The following is a 5,562-nucleotide window of genomic DNA, read 5'->3' as shown; positions in this document are numbered from 1 at the left end:
AGGAGTCAAGCACACCTTAGTCCTCAAAGTGACATCATTGTTTTTAAATTAATTATTTTTAAAAGATCATTTTATTTGGGGGCTCTTATAGCTCTTATGAAAATCCATACATCAATATTATCAAGCATATTTGTACATATATTTTAACATATTAACAAGGTCCTTTATAGCAGCACCAGGAGCCCTGGGAGTTTAGTGGTTATGAGTTGGACTGTGGTATTCATCGTCCGCAGTTGGAAACCACTGGCCACTCCTAAGAAGATAGATGGACTTTGTACTCGAAGAGTCTTGAAAACCCACAGGTCAGTTCTCTCCTGCCCTATAGAGTCACTATGAGGTGGTATCATCACCATGGCAAGGAGTTTGGCTTTGGTTTATTATTTTGTGGCAGGTGGGCCCAGTGCATGACTTTGTTTCATCTTTTGACTTCTGTTTCCTTAGGCACTGATTATGGTTGAACGTAAACTGAAATCCTTGACAACTTCATTCTTTTTTTCAGTTTATCATGATGTTTCCCTCAAGTTTAATTATGAGGATTTCTTCTCTCTTTGTGCTTTGGTGTAATCATGACTTATGGCTATAGTCTTTGATCTTCAACAGCAAGGGCTTCCCATTATCTTTACTTTCTGGAAACTCGGTTTTGTCCCCTGCACATTGCAGGTTGTCCAGGACTCTTCCTCCAATCTTAATGCCAATTTCTTCTTCATATGGTCCAGCTTCTCAGATCATGCTCAGCATACAGACTGAATAAATTGAAAGGGTAAAACCCTAACACATACCTTTTCTGATTTCAAAACATGCTAGACCTACTTCTTGACGCACAAATGCCTCTTGGTCTACAAGTGTAAGTGAGAGCGTATTGGTACTAGGGTTTCAGTTTATATACACACAGAGATCTATTCCAATCAGAATTCTTTGGGAAAAGTTAAGAGAGATATAAATACACCTTTAGAAATGTATAGATCTAGATAGATTGACAAACAATAGCTTCCCATTTTGATGTTTTTGTTTTGTAATGGTTTCTGTGATTTTGCAGTAGTATTTTTGGCTATGTACAGGTTCTGCATGAGAACAATTAAGGGATCTGTCTTCCAAATTTCTTGACAGAGAAGAGTAAACATGCACTTGCTGAAATATCTCAGTTGCTATTCTGTCACTTCCTAGAGCCTTGATTTTCTGCCCCTGCTGACGGAAAATGTGGCCTCAGAATTCAACATTACTAATTAGCATTTCATCCAATCAGTTCAGTGGTTGAATTACTCTTCTATCCAGAATCATTGTAACTCCCATTAAATGACTAGGTAGAAGCATCCAATTAGAATGGCTAGGACGAATATGAGGGAATTGGCCCAGTTTTCCATTCTGATGGAGCCGAACCAATCCCATGACCATCCAGAGAGAAGAGTCGCATGTGCCTGAGATCTCTTCAGGGAAAGGAGGTCAGGGAGGCAGCATTGGTGGTGGCAGCACCCACTAGAAGGCCCCAGGAATGAGTCCGGTTACCTGCCTTCTGGCAAAAGGCTCTCTCCTTCCCTTGTGTCGCAGGAGGAGGTCAAACGTGGCTCTCCTGTGATTTCCTCAGGCACTGAAAGGAAGTAACTACGGGAGAGTTTGCATCTGGTACAAAGCCATTTCACCACTTGAAATGTGTGGTCTTTGGGGTTTGATTAGCAAGGACGATAAGTCCGTCATCTCCTGAGCACTCCCACTCCATCATTTGAATGCCGGTCGTGTACCATCGATTCATTTATCCAAGAAATATTTATTTCCCAAGTATTATGCATAGTCATGGGGATGTATTCTGGAAGTAAAGCACTAGGCAAGACAGGGGTAATCCTTTCCCCCAAAGAGCTTACTGTGGGAGATGCAGGCAAAGTAAACCACAATGACATGGGGCGCCTGAGAGACACGGTGGAGTGGCGTGCCGAGATACAGGAGTGGCGTGATGTTGCTATGATGCAGGAAGCTTTCTCTCTCAAGGAGAGCCTTCCTGCTGTCCCCAACTGTCCCGTTACCAGTGTCCTGTCTTCATCATGTCTTAAGAAGTGAAAGAGCATGGCCTCAGAGCCCTCTAGGTCAGTGGGTTTTGACTGTTGGTGGCAACAATACCCAAACCCTAGCTCTTTCCTATTAAGAAGCTTGAACCTCTGTGTTCTTCATTAGGTTGCTAGAAGATTCTGACGCATACTAAAATCTGAGGACTATTGGAGACCAACACCCGCCAACTTTCACTGCGTCTCATAGGACACTTGTTCAATTGCTTAAATTCTTTACTTTTGTCCTGGAATGTGGACTATAACCTGCTACAGCATATTGTAGTTTGCTACCTTGGCGCTTATGAGGCTGAATGACTCAGAGTGGGAAAATGTAATTGTGAATCTTTTTTTCCCCCACGTTGGTTCCGTTGTCCCTGACTTACATCTTTGGTTTATTGCACTCATTTTCTTTGAAGTTGTTTCTTTTTTAGTTTTTTAACATTTTATTAGGGACTCATACAACTCGTATCACAATCCATACATCTACATACATCAATTGTAAAAAGCACATCTGTACATTCTTTTCCCTAATCATTTTCAAAGCATTTTCTCTCCACTTAAGCCCTTGGCATCAGGCCCTCTTTTTTCCCCCTCCCTCCCCGCTCCCCCCTCCCTCCCCGCTCCCCCCTCCCTCATGAGCCCTTGATAATTTATAGATTATTACTTTGTCATATCTTGCCCTTTCCGGCGTCTCCCTTCACCCCCTTTTCTGTTGTCCGTCCCCCAGGGAGGAGGTCATATGTAGATCCTTGTAATCGGTTCCCCCTTTCCAACCCACTCAGCCTCTACCCTCCCAGTATCGCCCCTCACACACCTGGTTCTGAAGGTATCATCTACCCTGGATTCCCTGTGCCTCCAGCTCCTATCTGTACCAGTGTACATCCTCTGCTCTATCCAGGCTTACAAGGTAGAATTCAGATCATGGTAGTGGGGGGGGGGGAGCATTTAGGAACTGGAGGAAAGCCGTATTCTTCATCGGTGCTACGTCGCACCCTGACTGATTCATCTCCTCCCCTAGACCCCTTTATGAGGGGATCTCTAGGGGCCGACAAATGGGCTTTGGGTCTCCACTCTGCACTTACCCCTTCATTCACTATGGTAAGATTTTTTTTGTTCTCAAAATGCCTTATACTGATCCCTTTGACACCTCGTGATCGCACAGGCTGGTGTGTTCTTCCATGTGGGCTTTGTTGCTTCTGAGCTAGATGGCCGCTTGTTTATCTTCAAGCCTTTAAGACACCAGACACTATCTCTTTTGATAGCAGGGCACCATCAGCTTTCTTCATCACATTTACTTGTTCACCCGCTTTGGCTTCAACAGTTGTGTTGGGAGGGTGAGCATCATAGAGTGCCAATTTAATAGAAGAAAGTATTCATGCATTGAGGGAATGCTTGAGTAGAGGCCCAAGGTCCTTCTGCCACCTTAATACTAAACCTATAAATATAGACACATAGATCTATTTCCTCATCCTTATATATATATATTTGCATGTACATGTCTTTGTCTAGACCTCTATAAATGCCCTTTGCCTCCTAGTTCTTTCCTCTATTTCCCTTGACTTTCTTCCTGCCCCACTATCATGCTCCGTCCCCACCTGGGTTACAGCTATACCTCTTCTTTACGTAACCTTACCCTTGATCATTCCCTACCAGACCTGCCATTCCCCCCTCACCACCAATTTGGATCCCATGTTGTTCCCTTATCCCTGGGTTAGTTAACACCACTTCCTTACCCCCACCTCCCCCTATCCCAAGTCCCCCCGGAACTGTTGGTCCCGTTGTTTTTCCTCCAGATAGTTCATCCAGCCTATCTTATTTATAAAAATCTGTGGAGATAATAACATGCACAAAAACAAGACAGAGGAAAACAAAGCAATAGTATACAACAACACACCACTGACAAAGAAGAAAACAAAATACATCAAGAAAGAAAATCTTGTAGTTAGTTTAAGGATCGTTTGTTGGCCTTTAGGAGTGTTTTCCAGTCCAGGCAGTTGGGGCACCACGCCCTGGCCCCAAAGTCTACTTTCAGGATTCCCTGGGGACCTTGCCACTCCATTCCCTTGCTGTTCCGCTACACTCCCCCAGTGCTTTGCCTCGGTGTGGTGGGATCAGGTCAGGTGCAATTCGCACACTGTGTCTCTGGTGCTGTCCCCTGTAGCGCCTTTGGTCACTGAGGGGCATCATGTCTCATGGTGGGGCCAGTCATGTTGACCTCTCTGTGAACTGGTTGCTCTAATCAGGAACATTATCCTCATGACCTGGAGTGCCAGGCTGTGCTCCACTCTCTCCTCCTCCCCCTTCATCTGCTCCCACATGCTCTGATCCGATATGTCCCTCTCCCGGAGCTGCATAATCAATGTCGTCCTTTGAAACAAATTCTTCTGGGGGAGGGGCAGGAATCCACTTAATTTTTGGTGCTGGGACCAGCCTCCCAGACCTCTCCACTGGTTCCCTACTCCACGCCAGGATATTGCATTCACACCTTGCGGCACTGGGTTGAAGTCTGGTCCCTCATTCCCTGTGGAGATATAATCAATACCCTCCCCTTGGGTGGGTTAGTGCCCCATGGCCCCGCTCCCCTTTTCTTCCTTATATTCATCCTTTTATTTTCCTTTCCCCACCTCCTCCCCAGTTGTCTACCATGTGCATCCCTGGATTTGATCTGGTCTCTGCCATACTACACAGTCCTCACCCCAAAAATGTTTGTATACAGTAGCTTTTTCCCTATGCCCCCTTTGCATTTTTTCAATACTTACCTCAGCGGGCTCATGTTGTACTTGTTCTTTCGTGCCTGACTTACTTCACTTAGCATGATTTCCTCCAGTTCATCCCATGCCGCTATGTGCTTCATACGTTCATCACTGCTTTTTAGTAATGCGTAGTACTCCATTGTATGTATACACCACAGTTTTTTAATCCAATCGTCAGTTGATGGAAATTTGGGTTGCTTCCAGTTCCTTGCAATTGTGAACTGTGCCGCAATGAACACTGAAGCATAGATGTCTGGCCTTGGTTTGTTTTTTGCCTCTTCTGGGTATATGCCCAGTAGTGGTTGAAGTTGTTTCTTGAGTAGAAACCATTTTATTGAAAAGGAATCTGAAGGATTCAGAAGGTGAGATTACATAGAAAATATCAGCATCAAAACAGAGAAAAACTTCATTGAAGACAACATTTATTTGTGGGAGAATCCTTGTTTTCATTTTTTTCCTTTCCCATATCCATTGAATAGAGACAGACTTGAATCCTTCCACTCACTGCTGGGTGGCTTCAAGGAAATAAGTTAACCTTTCTGCACTTCAGTCTTCTCATTTGTCAAACGGTGATGGTGATAATGGAAGGACCTACCTCACAGACTGGTTATGCCAATTAACTTCGTTATCACATCTAGTAAGATCCAAGTAAATGTTTCTGTGATTATTACTTTTATTAGAGATTTCAAAACCAACATTTGTAAACTTTTATCCAATGTCTTTGTCTTTATTATAAAAATTTAGATCATACAATAGTTTCCACTTGAACATTT

Source organism: Tenrec ecaudatus, chromosome X (assembly GCF_050624435.1).
Source record: "Tenrec ecaudatus isolate mTenEca1 chromosome X, mTenEca1.hap1, whole genome shotgun sequence".
Classification (NCBI taxonomy): Eukaryota; Metazoa; Chordata; class Mammalia; order Afrosoricida; family Tenrecidae; genus Tenrec; species Tenrec ecaudatus.
This window is presented reverse-complemented; position numbering follows the sequence as displayed.